The sequence below is a fragment of the Mustelus asterias genome, chromosome 30 (genome assembly GCF_964213995.1).
Source record: "Mustelus asterias chromosome 30, sMusAst1.hap1.1, whole genome shotgun sequence".
NCBI classification, from domain to species: Eukaryota; Metazoa; Chordata; class Chondrichthyes; order Carcharhiniformes; family Triakidae; genus Mustelus; species Mustelus asterias.
The window spans coordinates 13,353,064-13,373,980 of record NC_135830.1 but is presented as its reverse complement, the minus strand read 5'-3'; the positions used below and the strand labels follow the sequence as shown (position 1 = coordinate 13,373,980).

At 42.6% G+C, this 20,917-nt stretch overlaps 8 non-coding genes across 8 annotated transcripts; all 8 read right to left on the bottom strand.

Annotated features, from left to right (window-relative positions):
- Positions 1-2,856: 2,856 nt before the first annotated feature.
- trnav-cac (transfer RNA valine (anticodon CAC)) lies at positions 2,857-2,929 on the bottom strand. The gene has a single exon. It is a non-coding gene; the product is annotated as a tRNA-Val (tRNA).
- A 1,390-nt stretch (positions 2,930-4,319) lies between these two features.
- trnav-aac (transfer RNA valine (anticodon AAC)) lies at positions 4,320-4,392 on the bottom strand. The gene has a single exon. It is a non-coding gene; the product is annotated as a tRNA-Val (tRNA).
- Positions 4,393-5,541: 1,149 nt separating this feature from the next.
- trnav-cac (transfer RNA valine (anticodon CAC)) lies at positions 5,542-5,614 on the bottom strand. Its single transcript has one exon. It is a non-coding gene; the product is annotated as a tRNA-Val (tRNA).
- A 1,390-nt stretch (positions 5,615-7,004) lies between these two features.
- Positions 7,005-7,077, bottom strand: trnav-cac (transfer RNA valine (anticodon CAC)). Its single transcript has one exon. It is a non-coding gene; the product is annotated as a tRNA-Val (tRNA).
- A 1,390-nt stretch (positions 7,078-8,467) lies between these two features.
- Positions 8,468-8,541, bottom strand: trnav-aac (transfer RNA valine (anticodon AAC)). Its single transcript has one exon. It is a non-coding gene; the product is annotated as a tRNA-Val (tRNA).
- Positions 8,542-9,682: 1,141 nt separating this feature from the next.
- trnav-aac (transfer RNA valine (anticodon AAC)) lies at positions 9,683-9,755 on the bottom strand. The gene has a single exon. It is a non-coding gene; the product is annotated as a tRNA-Val (tRNA).
- A 2,605-nt stretch (positions 9,756-12,360) lies between these two features.
- trnav-aac (transfer RNA valine (anticodon AAC)) lies at positions 12,361-12,433 on the bottom strand. Its single transcript has one exon. It is a non-coding gene; the product is annotated as a tRNA-Val (tRNA).
- Positions 12,434-15,038: 2,605 nt separating this feature from the next.
- trnav-aac (transfer RNA valine (anticodon AAC)) lies at positions 15,039-15,111 on the bottom strand. Its single transcript has one exon. It is a non-coding gene; the product is annotated as a tRNA-Val (tRNA).
- Between the last annotated feature and the right edge of the window lie 5,806 nt (positions 15,112-20,917).

Below are 20,917 nucleotides of genomic sequence, written 5' to 3'. Positions count from 1 at the left end.
GGGCCGAATGGCATTTTTCTGTACTGTACAAATTCTATGATTCTGTGATTCCATTACCTGGATATGTGTCAGTCTTTGCAGGTGGCCGTGTGTGTATCTGTTTCCAATGTGCGGCATTGCCGTCCACGGGAGAGCGCTCTCTGATCACTTATGAAAAATCACGATTCCCTTCTCGAGGAAGCGAATGTTTGAAAATGTAAAAATGGAAGGAGAGACCTCATAACAGTCCACTGACTGTTTCAACTTCTCCATTTCCAGGTGTTATGCAGACATTGGTCACTATCTCTGTTTCTGGTGTTCAGACTGGAACTATGGGGCTGCTGTCTGTCTCTGGTTATTGTCCTGATTACAGTAAGAGTTTTAACAACACCAGGTTAAAGTCCAGCAGGTTTATTTGGTAGCAAATACCATTAGCTTTCGGAGTGCTGCTCCTTCGTCAGATGGAGTGGAAATGTGCTCTCAAACAGGGCACAGAGATACAAAATCAAGTTACAGAATACTGATTAGAATGCGAATCCCTACAGCCAACCAGATCTTAAAGATACAGACAATGTGGGTGGAGGAAGCATTAAACACAGGTTAAAGAGATGTGTATTGTCTCCAGACAGGACAGCCTGCAAGTCCAGGAGGTAAGCTGTGGGGGTTACTGATAATGTGACATAAATCCAACATCCCGGTTTAGGCCGTCCTCATGTGTGCGGAACTTGGCTATCAGTTTCTGCTCAGTGACTCTGCGCTGTTGTGTGTCGTGAAGGCCGCCTTGGAGAACGCTTACCTGAAGATCAGAGGCTGAATGCCCGTTACTGCTGAAGTGCTCCCCCACAGGAAGAGAACAGACTTGCCTGGTGATTGTCGAGCGGTGTTCATTCACCCGTTGTCGGAGCGTCTGCATGGTTTCCCCAATGTACCATGCGTCGGGACATCCTTTCCTGCAGCGTATCAGGTAGACAACATTGGCCGAGTTGCAAGAGTAGGTACCGTGTACCTGGTGGATGGTGTTCTCACGTGAGATGATGGCATCCGTGTCGATGATCCGGCACGTCTTGCAGAGGTTGCTGTGGCAGGGTGTGTGGTGTCGTGGTCACTGTTCTCCTGAAGGCTGGGTAGTTTGCTGTGGACAATGGTCTGTTTGAGGTTGCGCGGTTGTTTGAAGGCAAGAAGTGGGGGTGTGCGGATGGCCTTGGCGAGATGTTCGTCTTCATCAATGACATGTTGAAGGCTCTGGAGGAGATGCCGTAGCTTCTTCGCTCCGGGGAAGTACTGGACGACGAAGGGTACTCTGTCCACCATGTCCTGTGTTTGTCTTCTGAGGAGGTCGGTGCGGTTTTTTGCTGTGCCGGGTCGGAACTGTTGATCGATGAGTCGAGCGCCATATGCTGTTCTTATGAGGCAATTTTACAACTCATCCGCTTCATCCTGGACCACAATGTCTTCACCTTCAACAACCAGTTCTTCATCCAGACACACGGAACAGCCATGGGGACCAAGTCTGCCTGTCTGCAATGTTCAACTACGCTGTGTTGCTGCAGGTTCCGATGGTGAGACTGAGAGAACCATGTCACTGAATTCAGGAAGATAACCGTTACTTTCAATCTGATTGTACGACTTATCCCGAACATCAAAATTCAAAATCCTTCTTCTGCCAAATATCTAAGGGAGCAATGATTTCTACCCATTCGTTAATGCATCATCTTCATCTTTCTTCGAATCATCTCAATCAATTGTACTCAGTAATAAAAGCAAATTACTGCGGATGAGAAAAGAGAAAATGCTGCAAAATCTCACAATGTCTGACAGCACCTGTAAGGAGTGAAAAGGGCGGACGTTTCGAGTCAACATGACACTTTATCAAAGCTCATTGTACAATTGTACTCAGTATTTGTTTCAATATTTAATATCAATGCGTTATTTAACACATATGTCTTCATTATGAATTGAATATCTCTGAAATTGAACATCACTGAATTGCAAACAAAACTGCCCAACAGAACGAATCGAATCACCGGGTAATACAGATCGCAAATTTGAGATTGACTTTCGTCAGCTTTTAAACAAAGTCAACTGCATTTAAATGGAGAAAAATCAAGAATTATCTGTTCGTGACACTTGAGCCTTTTTAATTATGGGCCTGAAACATTTAGGCGCATAACTTTCGGACCTTTACCGGAAAGTCCAGTAGATCCGCACTAAGCCATGATTCCCTCATCTGTCTGAGTGGCTTTTCCTGTTTCTCAGTGATGAAAAACGATTTAAAAATAGATCTTGTGTGAAATGTGCGCCATTTTCTCTAGTTCACTTGCAGTATGACTTGTATCTGTCTTTTTGAGCACACACTACTGTCAGATATTTCAGATGCTGATTAACCATGTTAGTCTGCACCTATAAACCCATTAAATTCTGCTGGAGACTGAACGAGATGCGAATAAGTGCTGGTGTCAAAATCGAAATTTCCTGTCAGTGCGTCAAAAAAAAAGTTTCTTATTTCACAGAAAGCATTTGAGGGTGATGCCAGCATGTCTTTCAGACTGTGGGAGGAGACCGGCGGACCCGGAGGAAACCCATGCAGACACGGGGAGAAGATGCAGACTCCGCGCAGACAGCGATCCAAACTGGGAATCGAACCTGGGACCCTGGCGCCTTGAGGCAGCAGTCTTAACTACTGTGCCACTGTGCAACCCTATGTTTCTGCCTGGTTTCGGACCGGCGACTTTCCACGTGTTAGGCGAATGTGATAACCACAACACCACAGAAAGAGCTTAATGATAACATGCCTTTCACTTCGATGCTCGGATAATGATGAGCAACGAACTGAAAACAAGCAATTTTCCCTTCCACGACATGAGGAAGCTTAAAGAATGTTCCTGCCTGGTTTCGAACCAGGGACCTTTCGCGTGTGAGACGAACGTGATAACCACTACACTACAGAAACAGCTGTAATTGCACTGGAGCAAATCTGCCTGTCTGCAATGTCCAACTACGCTGTGATGCTGCAGGTTCCGATGGTGAGACTGAGAGCCCATGTCACTGAATTCAGGAAGATAACCGTCACTTTCAATCTGATTGTGCGACTTATCCCGAACATCAAAATTCAAAATCCTTCTTCTGCCAAATATCTAAGGGAGCAATGATTTCTGCACATTCGTTAATGCATCATCTTCATCTTTCTTCGAATCATCTCAATCAATTGTACTCAGTAATAAAAGCAAATTACTGCGGATGAGAAAAGAGAAAATGCTGCAAAATCTCCCAATGTCTGACAGCACCTGTAAGGAGTGAAAAGGGCGGATGTTTCGAGTCCAGATGACACTTTATCAAAGCTTATTGTACAATTGTACTCAGTATTTGTTTCAATATTTAATATCAATGCGTTATTTAACACATATGTCTTCATTATGAATTGAATATCTCTGAAATTGAACATCACTGAATTGCAAACAAAACTGCCCAACAGAACGAATCGAATCACCGGGTAATACAGATCGCAAATTTGAGATTGACTTTCGTCAGCTTTTAAACAAAGTCAACTGCATTTAAATGGAGAAAAATCAAGAATTATCTGTTCGTGACACTTGAGCCTTTTTAATTATGGGCCTGAAACATTTAGGCGCATAACTTTCGGACCTTTACCGGAAAGTCCAGTAGATCCGCACTAAGCCATGATTCCCTCATCTGTCTGAGTGGCTTTTCCTGTTTCTCAGTGATGAAAAACGATTTAAAAATAGATCTTGTGTGAAATGTGCGCCATTTCCTCTAGTTCACTTGCAGTATGACTTGTATCTGTCTTTTTGAGCACACACTACTGTCAGATATTTCAGATGCTGATTAACCATGTTAGTCTGCACCTATAAACCCATTAAATTCTGCTGTAGACTGAACGAGATGCGAATAAGTGCTGGTGTCAAAATCGAAATTTCCTGTCAGTGCGTCAAAAAAAGCGTTTCTTATTTCACAGAAAGCATTTGAGGGTGATGCCAGCATGTCTTTCAGACTGTGGGAGGAGACCGGCGCACCCGGAGGAAACCCATGCAGACACGGGGAGAAGATGCAGACTCCGCGCAGACAGTGATCCAAACTGGGAATCGAAGCTGGGACCCTGGCGCCTTGAGGCAGCAGTCTTAACTGCTGTGCCACTGTGCTACCCTATGTTTCTGCCTGGTTGCGAACCGGCGACTTTCCGCGTGTTAGGCGAATGTGATAACCACAACACCACAGAAACAGCATAATGAGAACATGCCTTTCACATCGAGGCTCGGATAATGATGAGCAACGAACTGAAAACAAGCAATTTTCCCTTCCACGACATGAGGAAGCTGAATGAATGTTTCTGCCTGGTTTCGAACCAGGAACCTTTCGCGTGTTAGACGAACGTGATAACCACTACACTACAGAAACAGCGTGATTAGCAGTGGAGCTAATCTGCCTGTCTGCAATGTCCAACTACGCTGTGATGCTGCAGGTTCCAATGTTGAGACGGAGAGCCCATTGTCACTGAATTCAGGAAGATAACCGTTACTTTCAATCTGATTGTGCGATTTATCCCGAACATCAAAATTCAAAATCGTTCTTCTGGCAAATATCTAAGGGAGCAATGATTTCTGCCCATTCGTTAATGCATCATTTTCAATTTTCTTCGAATCATCTCAATCAATTGTACTCAGTAATAAAAGCAAATTACTGCGGATGAGAGAAGAGAAAATGCTGCACAATCTCCAAATGTCTGGCAGCACCTGTAAGGAATGAAAAGGGCGGACGTTTCGAATCCAGATGGCACTTTATCAAAGCTCATTGTACAATTGTACACAGTATTTGTTTCAATATTTAATATCGATGCATTATTTAACACATATGTCTTCATTATGAATTGAATATCTCTGAAACTGAGCATCACTGAATTGCAAACATAACTGACCAACAGGACGAAGCGAATCACCGGGTCATACAGATCGCAAATTTGAGATTGACTCTGGTCAGCTTTTAAACAAAGTCAACTGCATTTAAATGGAGGAGAATCAAGAATGATCTGTTCGTGACAGTTGAGCCTTTTTTATTACGGGCGTGAAACATTCAGGCGCATAAATTCCGGCCGATTACAGGAAAGTCCAGTAGATCCGCACTGAGTCTCGATTCCCTCATCTGTCTGAGTGGCTTTTCCTATTTCTCAGTGATGAAAACGATTTTTAAAAGATTCTTCTGTGAAATGTGCTCCATTTCCTCGAGTTCACTTACAGTATGACTTGTATCTGTCTTTTTGAGCACACACTATTGTCAGATATTTCAGACGGCGATTAACCATATTAGTCTGCACCTATAAACCCATTAAATTCTGTTGTAGACTGAACGAGATGCGAATAAGTGTTCGGTGTCAAAATCGAACTTTCCTGTCAGTGCGTCAAAAAAAAGCGTTTCTTATTTCACAGAAAGCATTTGAGGGTGACGTCAGAGCAATGATAACATGCCGTGAACATCGAGGCTCGGATAATGATTAGGAACAAACGAAAATCAATCAATTTTCCCTTACGCGACATGAGGAAGCTCAATAAGTGTTTCTGCCTGGTTTCGAACCAGGGACCATTCCCGTGTGAGGCGAATGTGATAACCACTACACTACAGAAACAGCTGTAATTGCACTGGAGCAAATCTGCCTGTCTGCAATGTTCAACTACGCTGTGATGCTGCAGGTTCCGATGGTGAGACTGAGAGCCCATGTCACTGAATTCAGGAAGATAACCGTTACTTTCAATCTGATTGTACGACTTATCCCGAACATCAAAATTCAAAACCGTTCTTCTGGCAAATATCTAAGTGAGCAATGATTTCTGCCCATTCGTTAATGCATCATCTTCATCTTTCTTCGAATCATCTCAATCAATTGTACTCAGTAATAAAAGCAAATTACTGCGGATGAGAAAAGAGAAAATGCTGCAAAATCTCCCAATGTCTGGCAGCACCTGTAAGGAGTGAAAAGGGCGGACGTTTCGAGTCCAGATGACACTTTATCAAAGCTTATTGTACAATTGTACACAGTATTTGTTTCAATATTTAATATCAATGCGTTATTTAACACATATGTCTTCATTATGAATTGAATATCTCTGAAATTGAACATCACTGAATTGCAAACAAAACTGCCCAACAGAACGAATCGAATCACCGGGTAATACAGATCGCAAATTTGAGATTGACTTTCGTCAGCTTTTAAACAAAGTCAACTGCATTTAAATGGAGAAAAATCAAGAATTATCTGTTCGTGACACTTGAGCCTTTTTAATTATGGGCCTGAAACATTTAGGCGCATAACTTCCGGACCTTTACCGGAAAGTCCAGTAGATCCGCACTGAGCCTCGATTCCCTCATCTGTCTGAGTGGCTTTTCCTGTTTCTCAGTGATGAAAAACGATTTAAAAATAGATCTTGTGTGAAATGTGCGTCATTTCCTCTCGTTCACTTGCAGTATGACTTGTATCTGTCTTTTTGAGCACACACTACTGTCAGATATTTCAGATGCTGATTAACCATATTAGTCTGCACCTATAAACCCATTAAATTCTGCTGGAGACTGAACGAGATGCGAATAAGTGCTGGTGTCAAAATCGAAATTTCCTGTCAGTGCGACAAAAAAAACGTTTCTTATTTCACAGAAAGCATTTGAGGGTGATGCCAGCATGTCTTTCAGACTGTGGGAGGAGACCGGCGGACCCGGAGGAAACCCATGCAGACACGGGGAGAAGATGCAGACTCCGCGCAGACAGTGATCCAAACTGGGAATCGAACCTGGGACCCTGGCGCCTTGAGGCAGCAGTCTTAACTGCTGTGCCACTGTGCAACCCTATGTTTCTGCCTGGTTTCGGACCGGCGACTTTCCACGTGTTAGGCGAATGTGATAACCACAACACCACAGAAAGAGCTTAATGATAACATGCCTTTCACTTCGATGCTCGGATAATGATGAGCAACGAACTGAAAACAAGCAATTTTCCCTTCCACGACATGAGGAAGCTTAAAGAATGTTCCTGCCTGGTTTCGAACCAGGGACCTTTCGCGTGTGAGACGAACGTGATAACCACTACACTACAGAAACAGCTGTAATTGCACTGGAGCAAATCTGCCTGTCTGCAATGTCCAACTACGCTGTGATGCTGCAGGTTCCGATGGTGAGACTGAGAGCCCATGTCACTGAATTCAGGAAGATAACCGTCACTTTCAATCTGATTGTGCGACTTATCCCGAACATCAAAATTCAAAATCCTTCTTCTGCCAAATATCTAAGGGAGCAATGATTTCTGCACATTCGTTAATGCATCATCTTCATCTTTCTTCGAATCATCTCAATCAATTGTACTCAGTAATAAAAGCAAATTACTGCGGATGAGAAAAGAGAAAATGCTGCAAAATCTCACAATGTCTGACAGCACCTGTAAGGAGTGAAAAGGGCGGATGTTTCGAGTCCAGATGACACTTTATCAAAGCTTATTGTACAATTGTACTCAGTATTTGTTTCAATATTTAATATCAATGCGTTATTTAACACATATGTCTTCATTATGAATTGAATATCTCTGAAATTGAACATCACTGAATTGCAAACAAAACTGCCCAACAGAACGAATCGAATCACCGGGTAATACAGATCGCAAATTTGAGATTGACTTTCGTCAGCTTTTAAACAAAGTCAACTGCATTTAAATGGAGAAAAATCAAGAATTATCTGTTCGTGACACTTGAGCCTTTTTAATTATGGGCCTGAAACATTTAGGCGCATAACTTTCGGACCTTTACCGGAAAGTCCAGTAGATCCGCACTAAGCCATGATTCCCTCATCTGTCTGAGTGGCTTTTCCTGTTTCTCAGTGATGAAAAACGATTTAAAAATAGATCTTGTGTGAAATGTGCGCCATTTCCTCTAGTTCACTTGCAGTATGACTTGTATCTGTCTTTTTGAGCACACACTACTGTCAGATATTTCAGATGCTGATTAACCATATTAGTCTGCACCTATAAACCCATTAAATTCTGCTGTGGACTGAACGAGATGCGAATAAGTGCTGGTGTGAAAATCGAACTTTCCTGTCAGTGCGTCAAAAAAAGCGTTTCTTATTTCACAGAAAGCATTTGAGGGTGATGCCAGCATATCTTTCAGACTGTGGGAGGAAACCGGAGCACCCGGAGAAAACCCATGCAGAAACGGGGAGAAGATGCAGACTCCGCGCAGACAGTAATCCAAACCAGGAATCGAAGCTGGGACCCTGGCACCTTGAGGCAGCAGTCTTAACTGCTGTGCCACGGCGCTGCCCTATTTTTCTGCCTGGTTTCGAACCTGCGACTTTCCACGTGTTCGGCGAATGTGATAACCACTGCACCACAGAAAGAGCTTAATGATAACGTGCCTTTCACATCGAGGCTCGGATAATGATGAGCAACGAACTGAAAACAAGCAATTTTCCCTTCCACGACATGAGGAAGCTTAGTGAATGCTTCTAGCCGGGTTTTGAACCGGGGACTTTTCGCGTGTTAGGCGAACGTGATAACCACTACACTACAGAAACAGCTTGAATAGCAGTGGAGCAAATCTGCCTGTCTGCAATGTCCAACTACGCTATGATGCTGCAGGTTCCGATGGTTCGACTGAGAGCCCATTGTCACTGAATTCAGGAAGATAACCGTTACTTTCAATCTGATTGTGCGACTTATCCCGAACATCAAAATTCAAAACCGTTCTTCTGGCAAATATCTAAGGGAGCAATGATTTCTGCCCATTCGTTAATGCATCATTTTCATTTTTCTTCGAATCATCTCAATCAATTGTACTGAGTAATAAAAGCAAATTACTGCGGATGAGAAAAGAGAAAATGCTGCAAAATCTCCAAATGACTGGCAGCACCTGTAAGGAGTGAAAAGGGCGGACGTTTCGAATCCAGATGGCACTTTATCAAAGCTCATTGTCCAATTGTACACAGTATTTGTTTCAATATTTAATATCAATGCGTTATTTAACACATATGTCTTCATTATGAATTGAATTTCTCTGAAACTGAGCATCACTGAATTGCAAACATAACTGACCAACAGGACGAAGCGAATCACCGGGTCATACAGATCGCAAATTTGAGATTGACTCTGGTCAGCTTTTAAACAAAGTCAACTGCATTTAAATGGAGGAGAATCAAGAATGATCTGTTCGTTACAGTTGAGCCTTTTTTATTACGGGCGTGAAACATTCAGGCGCATAAATTCCGGCCGATTACAGGAAAGTCCAGTAGATCCGCACTGAGTCTCGATTCCCTCATCTGTCTGAGTGGCTTTTCCTATTTCTCAGTGATGAAAACGATTTTTAAAAGATTCTTCTGTGAAATGTGCTCCATTTCCTCGAGTTCACTTACTTGTATCTGTCTTTTTGAGCACACACTACTGTCAGATATTTCAGATGGCGATTAACCATATTAGTCTGCACCTATAAACCCATTAAATTCTGTTGTAGACTGAACGAGATGCGAATAAGTGTTCGGTGTCAAAATCGAACTTTCCTGTCAGTGCGTCAAAAAAAAGCGTTTCTTATTTCACAGAAAGCATTTGAGGGTGACGTCAGAGCAATGATAACATGCCGTTAACATCGAGGCTCGGATAATGATTAGGAACAAACGAACATCAATCAATTTTCCCTTACGCGACACGAGGAAGCACAATGAGTGTTTCTGTCTGGTTTCGAACCAGGGACCTTTCGCGTGTTAGGCGAATGTGATAACCACTACACTACAGAAACAGCTGTAACTTCACTAGAGCAAATCTGCCTGTCTGCAATGTTCAACTACGCTGTGATGCTGCCGGTTCCGATGGTGAGACTGGGAGCCCATGTCACTGAATTCAGGAAGATAACCGTTACTTTCAATCTGATTGTACGACTTATCCCGAACATCAAAATTCAAAATCCTTCTTCTGCCAAATATCTAAGGGAGCAATGATTTCTACCCATTCGTTAATGCATCATCTTCATCTTTCTTCGAATCATCTCAATCAATTGTACTCAGTAATAAAAGCAAATTACTGCGGATGAGAAAAGAGAAAATGCTGCAAAATCTCCCAATGTCTGGCAGCACCTGTAAGGAGTGAAAAGGGCGGACGTTTCGAGTCCAGATGACACTTTATCAAAGCTTATTGTACAATTGTATTCAGTATTTGTTTCAATATTTAATATCAATGCGTTATTTAACACATATGTCTTCATTATGAATTGAATATCTCTGAAATTGAACATCACTGAATTGCAAACAAAACTGCCCAACAGAACGAATCGAATCACCGGGTAATACAGATCGCAAATTTGAGATTGACTTTCGTCAGCTTTTAAACAAAGTCAACTGCATTTAAATGGAGAAAAATCAAGAATTATCTGTTCGTGACACTTGAGCCTTTTTAATTATGGGCCTGAAACATTTAGGCGCATAACTTCCGGACCTTTACCGGAAAGTCCAGTAGATCCGCACTGAGCCATGATTCCCTCATCTGTCTGAGTGGCTTTTCCTGTTTCTCAGTGATGAAAAAAGATTTAAAAATAGATCTTGTGTGAAATGTGCGGCATTTCCTCTAGTCCACTTGCAGTATGACTTGTATCTGTCTTTTTGAGCACACACGACTGTCAGACATTTCAGATGGTGATTAATCATATTAGTCTGCACCAATAAACCCATTAAATTCTGCTGTAGACTGAACGAGATGCGAATAAGTGCTCGGTGTCAAAATCGAACTTTCCTGTCAGTGCGTCAAAAAAAGCGTTTCTTATTTCACAGAAAGCATTTGAGGGTGATGCCAGCATATCTTTCAGACTGTGGGAGGAGACCGGCGCACCCGGAGGAAACCCATGCAGACACGGGGAGAAGATGCAGACTCCACGCAGACAGTACTCCAAACCGGGAATCGAACCTGGGATCCTGGCACCTTGAGGCAGCAGTCTTAACTGCTGTGCCACTGCGCTGCCCTATTTTTCTGCCTGGTTTCGAACCAGCGACGTTCCACGTGTTAGGCGAATGTGATAAGCGCTCCACCACAGAAAGAGCTTTATGATAACATGCCTTTCACATCGAGGCTCGGATAATGATGAGCAACGAACTGAAAACAAGCAATTTTCCCTTCCACGACATGAGGAAGCTTAATGAATGCTTCTGCCCTGCTTCGAACCGGGGACTTTTTGCGTGTTAGGCGAACGTGATAACCACTACACTACAGAAACAGCTTGAATAGCAGTGGAGCAAATCTGCCTGTCTGCAATGTCCAACTACGCTATGATGCTGCAGGTTCCGATGGTTCGACTGAGAGCCCATTGTCACTGAATTCAGGAAGATAACCGTTACTTTCAATCTGATTGTGCGACTTATCCCGAACATCAAAATTCAAAACCGTTCTTCTGGCAAATATCTAAGGGAGCAATGATTTCTGCCCATTCGTTAATGCATCATTTTCATTTTTCTTCGAATCATCTCAATCAATTGTACTGAGTAATAAAAGCAAATTACTGCGGATGAGAAAAGAGAAAATGCTGCAAAATCTCCAAATGACTGGCAGCACCTGTAAGGAGTGAAAAGGGCGGACGTTTCGAATCCAGATGGCACTTTATCAAAGCTCATTGTCCAATTGTACACAGTATTTGTTTCAATATTTAATATCAATGCGTTATTTAACACATATGTCTTCATTATGAATTGAATTTCTCTGAAACTGAGCATCACTGAATTGCAAACATAACTGACCAACAGGACGAAGCGAATCACCGGGTCATACAGATCGCAAATTTGAGATTGACTCTGGTCAGCTTTTAAACAAAGTCAACTGCATTTAAATGGAGGAGAATCAAGAATGATCTGTTCGTTACAGTTGAGCCTTTTTTATTACGGGCGTGAAACATTCAGGCGCATAAATTCCGGCCGATTACAGGAAAGTCCAGTAGATCCGCACTGAGTCTCGATTCCCTCATCTGTCTGAGTGGCTTTTCCTATTTCTCAGTGATGAAAACGATTTTTAAAAGATTCTTCTGTGAAATGTGCTCCATTTCCTCGAGTTCACTTACTTGTATCTGTCTTTTTGAGCACACACTACTGTCAGATATTTCAGATGGCGATTAACCATATTAGTCTGCACCTATAAACCCATTAAATTCTGTTGTAGACTGAACGAGATGCGAATAAGTGTTCGGTGTCAAAATCGAACTTTCCTGTCAGTGCGTCAAAAAAAAGCGTTTCTTATTTCACAGAAAGCATTTGAGGGTGACGTCAGAGCAATGATAACATGCCGTTAACATCGAGGCTCGGATAATGATTAGGAACAAACGAACATCAATCAATTTTCCCTTACGCGACATGAGGAAGCACAATGAGTGTTTCTGTCTGGTTTCGAACCAGGGACCTTTCGCGTGTTAGGCGAATGTGATAACCACTACACTACAGAAACAGCTGTAACTTCACTAGAGCAAATCTGCCTGTCTGCAATGTTCAACTACGCTGTGATGCTGCCGGTTCCGATGGTGAGACTGGGAGCCCATGTCACTGAATTCAGGAAGATAACCGTTACTTTCAATCTGATTGTACGACTTATCCCGAACATCAAAATTCAAAATCCTTCTTCTGCCAAATATCTAAGGGAGCAATGATTTCTACCCATTCGTTAATGCATCATCTTCATCTTTCTTCGAATCATCTCAATCAATTGTACTCAGTAATAAAAGCAAATTACTGCGGATGAGAAAAGAGAAAATGCTGCAAAATCTCCCAATGTCTGGCAGCACCTGTAAGGAGTGAAAAGGGCGGACGTTTCGAGTCCAGATGACACTTTATCAAAGCTTATTGTACAATTGTATTCAGTATTTGTTTCAATATTTAATATCAATGCGTTATTTAACACATATGTCTTCATTATGAATTGAATATCTCTGAAATTGAACATCACTGAATTGCAAACAAAACTGCCCAACAGAACGAATCGAATCACCGGGTAATACAGATCGCAAATTTGAGATTGACTTTCGTCAGCTTTTAAACAAAGTCAACTGCATTTAAATGGAGAAAAATCAAGAATTATCTGTTCGTGACACTTGAGCCTTTTTAATTATGGGCCTGAAACATTTAGGCGCATAACTTCCGGACCTTTACCGGAAAGTCCAGTAGATCCGCACTGAGCCATGATTCCCTCATCTGTCTGAGTGGCTTTTCCTGTTTCTCAGTGATGAAAAAAGATTTAAAAATAGATCTTGTGTGAAATGTGCGGCATTTCCTCTAGTCCACTTGCAGTATGACTTGTATCTGTCTTTTTGAGCACACACGACTGTCAGACATTTCAGATGGTGATTAATCATATTAGTCTGCACCAATAAACCCATTAAATTCTGCTGTAGACTGAACGAGATGCGAATAAGTGCTCGGTGTCAAAATCGAACTTTCCTGTCAGTGCGTCAAAAAAAGCGTTTCTTATTTCACAGAAAGCATTTGAGGGTGATGCCAGCATATCTTTCAGACTGTGGGAGGAGACCGGCGCACCCGGAGGAAACCCATGCAGACACGGGGAGAAGATGCAGACTCCACGCAGACAGTACTCCAAACCGGGAATCGAACCTGGGACCCTGGCACCTTGAGGCAGCAGTCTTAACTGCTGTGCCACTGCGCTGCCCTATTTTTCTGCCTGGTTTCGAACCAGCGACGTTCCACGTGTTAGGCGAATGTGATAAGCGCTCCACCACAGAAAGAGCTTTATGATAACATGCCTTTCACATCGAGGCTCGGATAATGATGAGCAACGAACTGAAAACAAGCAATTTTCCCTTCCACGACATGAGGAAGCTTAATGAATGCTTCTGCCCTGCTTCGAACCGGGGACTTTTTGCGTGTTAGGCGAACGTGATAACCACTACACTACAGAAACAGCTTGAATAGCAGTGGAGCAAATCTGCCTGTCTGCAATGTTCAACTACGCTGTGTTGCTGCAGGTTCCGATGGTTCGACTGAGAGCCCATTGTCACTGAATTCAGGAAGATAACCGTCACTTTCAATCTGATTGTGCGACTTATCCCGAACATCAAAATTCAAAACCGTTCTTCTGGCAAATATCTAAGGGAGCAATGATTTCTGCCCATTCGTTAATGCATCATTTTCATTTTTCTTCCAATCATCTCAGTCAATTGTACTCAGTAATAAAAGCAAATTACTGCGGATGACAAAAGAGAAAATGCTGCAAAATCTCCAAATGTCTGGCAGCACCTGTAAGGAGTGAAAAGGGCGGATGTTTCGAATCCAGATGGCACTTTATCAAAGCTCATTGTCCAATTGTACACAGTATTTGTTTCAATATTTAATATCGATGCATTATTTAACACATATGTCTTCATTATGAATTGAATATCTCTGAAACTGAGCATCACTGAATTGCAAACATAATTGACCAACAGGACGAAGCGAATCACCGGGTAATACAGATCGCAAATTTGAGATTGACTCTGGTCAGCTTTTAAACAAAGTCAACTGCATTGAAATGGAGGAGAATCAAGAATGATCTGTTCGTGACAGTTGAGCCTTTTTTATTACGGGCGTGAAACATTCAGGCGCATAAATTCCGGCCGATTACAGGAAAGTCCAGTAGATCCGCACTGAGTCTCGATTCCCTCATCTGTCTGAGTGGCTTTTCCTATTTCTCAGTGATGAAAACGATTTTTAAAAGATTCTTCTGTGAAATGTGCTCCATTTCCTCGAGTTCACTTACTTGCATCTGTCTTTTTGAGCACACACTACTGTCAGATATTTCAGATGGCGATTAACCATATTAGTCTGCATCTATAAACCCATTAAATTCTGTTGTAGACTGAACGAGATGCGAATAAGTGTTCGGTGTCAAAATCGAACTTTCCTGTCAGTGCGTCAAAAAAAAGCGTTTCTTATTTCACAGAAAGCATTTGAGGGTGACGTCAGAGCAATGATAACATGCCGTTAACATCGAGGCTCGGATAATGATTAGGAACAAACGAAAATCAATCAATTTTCCCTCACGCGACATGAGGAAGCACAATGAGTGTTTCTGCCTGGTTTCGAACCAGGGACCTTTCGCGTGTTAGGCGAATGTGATAACCACTACACTACAGAAACAGCTGTAATTTCACTGGAGCAAATCTGCCTGTCTGCAATGTTCAACTACGCTGTGATGCTGCAGGTTCCGATGGTGAGACTGAGAGCCCATGTCACTGAATTCAGGAAGATAACCGTTACTTTCAATCTGATTGTACGACTTATCCCGAACATCAAAATTCAAAATCCTTCTTCTGCCAAATATCTAAGGGAGCAATGATTTCTACCCATTCGTTAATGCATCATCTTCATCTTTCTTCGAATCATCTCAATCAATTGTACTCAGTAATAAAAGCAAATTACTGCGGATGAGAAAAGAGAAAATGCTGCAAAATCTCCCAATGTCTGACAGCACCTGTAAGGAGTGAAAAGGGCGGACGTTTCGAGTCCAGATGACACTTTATCAAAGCTTATTGTACAATTGTACTCAGTATTTGTTTCAATATTTAATATCAATGCGTTATTTAACACATATGTCTTCATTATGAATTGAATATCTCTGAAATTGAACATCACTGAATTGCAAACAAAACTGCCCAACAGAACGAATCGAATCACCGGGTAATACAGATCGCAAATTTGAGATTGACTTTCGTCAGCTTTTAAACAAAGTCAACTGCATTTAAATGGAGAAAAATCAAGAATTATCTGTTCGTGACACTTGAGCCTTTTTAATTATGGGCCTGAAACATTTAGGCGCATAACTTCCGGACCTTTACCGGAAAGTCCAGTAGATCCGCACTGAGCCATGATTCCCTCATCTGTCTGAGTGGCTTTTCCTGTTCCTCAGTGATGAAAAAAGATTTAAAAATAGATCTTGTGTGAAATGTGCGGCATTTCCTCTAGTCCACTTGCAGAATGACTTGTATCTGTCTTTTTGAGCACACACTACTGTCAGACATTTCAGATGGCGATTACCCATATTAGTCTGCACCTATAAGCGCATTAAATTCTGCTGGAGACTGAACGAGTTGCGAATAAGTGCTCGGTGTCAAAATCGAACTTTCCTGTCAGTGCGTCAAAAAAAGCGTTTCTTATTTCACAGAAAGCATTTGAGGGTGACGTCAGAGCAATGATAACATGCCATTAACATCGAGACTCGGATAATGATGAGGAACAAACTAAAATCAATCAATTTTCCCTAACGCATCACAAGGAAGCTTAATGAATGTTTCTGCCTGGTTTCGAACCGGGGACCGTTCGCGTGTGCGGCCAATGTGATAACCACTACACTACAGAAACAGCTGGAATCGCACTGGAGCGAATCTGCCTGTCTGCAATGTTCCACTGCGCTGTGATGCTGCAGGTTCCGATGGTGAGTCTGAGAGCCCATGTCACTGAATTCAGGACGAAAACCGTTACTTTCAATCTGATTCTGCGACCTATCCCGAACATCAAAATTCAAAATCGTTCTTCTGGCAAATATCTAAGGGAGCAATGATTTCTGCCCATTCGTAAATGCATCATTTTCATCTTTCTTCGAATCATCTCAATCAATTGCACTCAGTAATAAAAGCAAATTACTGCGGATGAGAAAAGAGAAAATGCTGCAAAATCTCACAATGTCTGGCAGCACGTGTAAGGAGTGAAAAGGGCGGACGTTTCGAATCCAGATGAAACTTTATCAAAGCTCATTGTACAATTGTACTCAGCATATATTTCAATATTTAATATCGATGCATTATTTAACACATATGTCTTGATTATGAACTGAATATCTCTGAAATTGAACATCACTGAATTGCAAACATAACTGACCAACAGAACGAATCGAATCACCGGGTAATACAGATCGCAAATTTGAGATTGACTATGGTCAGCTTTTAAACAAAGTCAACTGCATTTAAATGGAGGAGAATCAGGAATTATCTGTTCGTGACACTTGAGCCTTTTTAATTATGCGGTTGAAACATTCAGGCTCATAAATTCCGGCCCTTTACCGGAAAGTCCAGTAGATCCGCGCTGAGTCTCGATTCCCTCATCTGTCTGAGTGGCTTTTCCTGTTTCTCAGTGATGAAAAACGATTTTAAAAAAAATTCTTCTGTGAAATGTGCGCCATTTCTTCTAGTTCACTTACAGTATCACTTGTGTCTGTCTTTTTGAGCACACACTCCGATCAGATATTTCAGATGGTGAATAACCATATTAGTCTGCACCGTTAAACCCATTAAATTCTGCTGGAGACTGAACGAGATGCGAATAAGTGTTCGGTGTCAAAATCGAACTTTCCTGTAAAAAAAAAAGCGTTTCTTATTTCACAGAAAGCATTTGAGGGTGACGTCAGAACAATGATAACATGCCATTAACATCGAGGCTCTGATCATGATGAGCAACAAACTGCAATCAAACAATTTTCCCTTACATGTCTTGAGGGAGCTTAAAGAAGGTTCTGCCTGGTTTCAAACCAGGGACCTTTCGCGTGTTAGGCGAACGTGGTAACCACTGCACTACAGAGACAGCTTGAGCCACAACGCAGCAAATCTGCCTGTCTGCAATGTTGAACTACGCTGTGTTGCTGCAGGTTCCGATGGTGAGACTGAGAGAACCATGTCACTGAATTCAGGAAGATAACCGTCACTTTCAATCTGATTGTACGACTTATCCCGTACATCAAAATTTAAAATCGTTCGTCTGGCAAATATGTAAGGGAGCAATGATTTCTGCCCATTCGTTAATGCATCATTTTCATCTTTCTTCGAATAATCTCAGTCAATTGCACTCAGTAATAAAATCAAATTACTGCGGATGAGAAAACAGACAATGCTGCAAAATCTCACAATGTCTGACAGCACCTGTAAGGAGTGAAAAGAGCGGACGTTTCGAGTCCAGATGAAACTTTTTCAAAGGTCATTGTACAATTGTTTCACTTTTTAGTTTCAATGCATTATTTAACACTTATGTCTTCATAAAGTTGGGATCTGATGTTGCAGTTGTATAGAACGTTGATTCGGCCGCATTTGGAATACTGCGCCCAGTTCTGGTCGCCACACTACCAGTAGGGCGTGGACGCTGTAGAGAGAGTGCAGAGGAGGTTTACCAGGATGTTGCTTGGTTTGGAAGGGCTTAGTTATGAGGAGAGATTGGGTAAACTGGGGTTGTTCTCACTGGAAAGACGGAGGATGAGGGGTGACCTAATAGAGCTCATAGAATCCCTATAGTGCAGAAGGAGGCCATTCGGCCCATCCAGTCTGCACCGACCACAATCCCACCCAGGCCGTACTCCCACATATTTTTACCCACTAATCCCTCTAACCTACGCATCCCAGGACTCTAAGGGACATTTTTTTTTAACCTGGCCAATCAACCTAACCCGCACATCTTTGGACTGTGGGAGGAAACCGGAGCACCCGGAGGAAACCCACGCAGACACGAGGAGAATGTGCAAACTCCACACAGACAGTGACCCGAGCCGGGAATCGAACCCGGGACCCTAGAGCTGTGAAGCAGCAGTGCTAACCACTTTGCTACCGTGCCGCCCCTGTGTATAACATTATGAAAGGCATAGATATGGTGAACGGTGGGAAGCTTTTTCCCAGGTCGGTGGTGACGTTCACGAGGGGTCATAGGTTTAAGGTGAGGGGGGTGGGGCGGGTGGAGTTTTAACACGGATATCTGAAGGGCGCATTTTACACAGAGGGTGGTGGGGGCCTGGAATGCCCTGCCGGGCAAGGTGGTGGAGGCGGACACACTGGGAACGTTTAAGACTTATCGAGATCGCCACATGAACGGAGTGGGAATGGAGGGATACAAAAGAATGGTCTAGTTTGCACCAGGGAGCGGCGCGGGCTTGGAGCTCCGAAGGGCCTGTTCCTGTGCTGTATTGTTCTTTGTTCTTTATTATGAATTGAATATCTCAGAAATTGAACATCACTGAATTGCAAACATAACTGCCCAACAGAACGAAGCGAATCACAGGGTAATACAGATCGTAATTTTTAGGTTGAATATCGTCAGCTTTTAAACAAAGTCAACTCCATTTCAATGGAGAAAAATCAAGAATGATCTGTTCGTGACAGTTGACCCTTTTTTATTATGGGCGTGAAACATTCAGGCGCATAACTTCCAGACCTTTACCGGAATGTCCAGTCGATCCGCACAGAGTCTCGATTCCCTCATCTGTCTGAGTGGCTTTTCCTGTTTCTCAGTGATGAAAAACGGTTTAAAAATAGATATTCTGTGAAATGTGCGCCATTTCCTCTAGTTCACTTGCAGTATCACTTGTATCTGTCTTTTTGAGCACACACTACTGTTAGATATTTCAGATGGTGATTAACCATATTAGTCTGCATCTATCAACTCATTTAATTTTTTTGTAGACTGAACGAGATGCGAATAAGTGCTCGGTGTCAAAATCGAACATTCCTCTCAGTGCGCCAAAATAAATGTGCTTCTTATTTCACAGATAGCATTTGCGGGTGATGCCAGGGCAATGATAACATGCCTTTCACATCGAAATTCGGATAATGTTGAGCAACAAACTGTAATCAAGCTATTTATCTTTACCCGACATGAGAAAGCTTAATGAACATTTCTGTTCGGTTTCGGGCCGGGGGCTTTGCGCGTGTTCGGCGAACGCGATAACCACTCCACTACAGAAACAGCTCGAAACACGCTGGAGCAAATCTGCCTGTCTGCAATGTTCAACTACGCTGTGATGCTGCAGGTTCCGATGGTGAGACTGAGAGCCCATGTCACTGAATTCAGAAAGATAACCGTTACTTTCAATCTGATTGTACGACTTATCCCGTACATCAAAACTTAAAAGCGTTCGTCTCGCAAATATCTAAGGGAGAAATAATTTCTCCCCATTCATTATTTCATCATTCGCATCTTCCTTTTGAATAATCTCAATCAATTGTACTCAGTAAAGAAGCAAATTACTGCGGATGCTGGAATCGGAAACGAAAAGCGAAACTTCTGGTAAGTCTCACAAGGATTGGCAGTATCCATAAGGAGTGAAAAGAGCTGACGTTTCGAGTCCAGATGACATTTTGTCAAAGCTCATTGTGCAATTGTACTCAGTATTTGTTTCAGTGTTTAGTATCAATGCATTATTTCACACATTTCCTCATTGATCCACTGGAGCAAGCTGAGAGGGGTGATTGAAGGCAGCAGTGTTGGTAAGAGATTAATTGGATTAATTGAATTGTTTATTTATTTAATTAGTCAGCTAGTGTGTGTATTTTTTTGGCCTTTACTTTAACAGCAGTTTTTCAAGTTTAAAGTGAAAACTAGAAGTGGGCAGCAAAGGAGTCTGGGAAGGGTTTTTTAAGCGCGTGAAGTTTCAAAGGTAGGCTGCAGTATACAGCGGGCAGCGTCGGGAGCGGGCAGTGGAGTGTGTGGGAAGCAGAGTGTGAGCTATAAGACTTTGGCTCACAGGGCTTAGGCAGAAAGGGCGAGCAGGGGTGAGTTGAACTCATCTTTGCACTTTCTACCTGGTACTGGCAAGGTATCTAGAGGGGATGGGTGTGCAGGCAGTGCAATGTTCCTCTTGCACTATGTTTGAGGTGAGGGACGACGACAGTGTCCCTACTGATTACACCTGTGGGAAGTGCACCCATCTGCAGCTCCTCCAAAACCGTGTTAGGGAACTGGAGCTGGAGTTGGATGAACTTAGGATCATCAGGGACGCAGAGATGGCCATAGACACAAGCTTTAGGAATACAGTTACTCCGAGGATTGAAAACAGATGGGTGACGGTGAGAGGGGCTGGGAGGAAGCAGTCCGTGCAGGGATCCCCGGTGGTCGTTCCCCTTAGCAACAAGTATTCCGCTTTGGATACGGTTGAGGGGGATGACATACCAGTGGGGAGCCGCAGTGAGAGGAT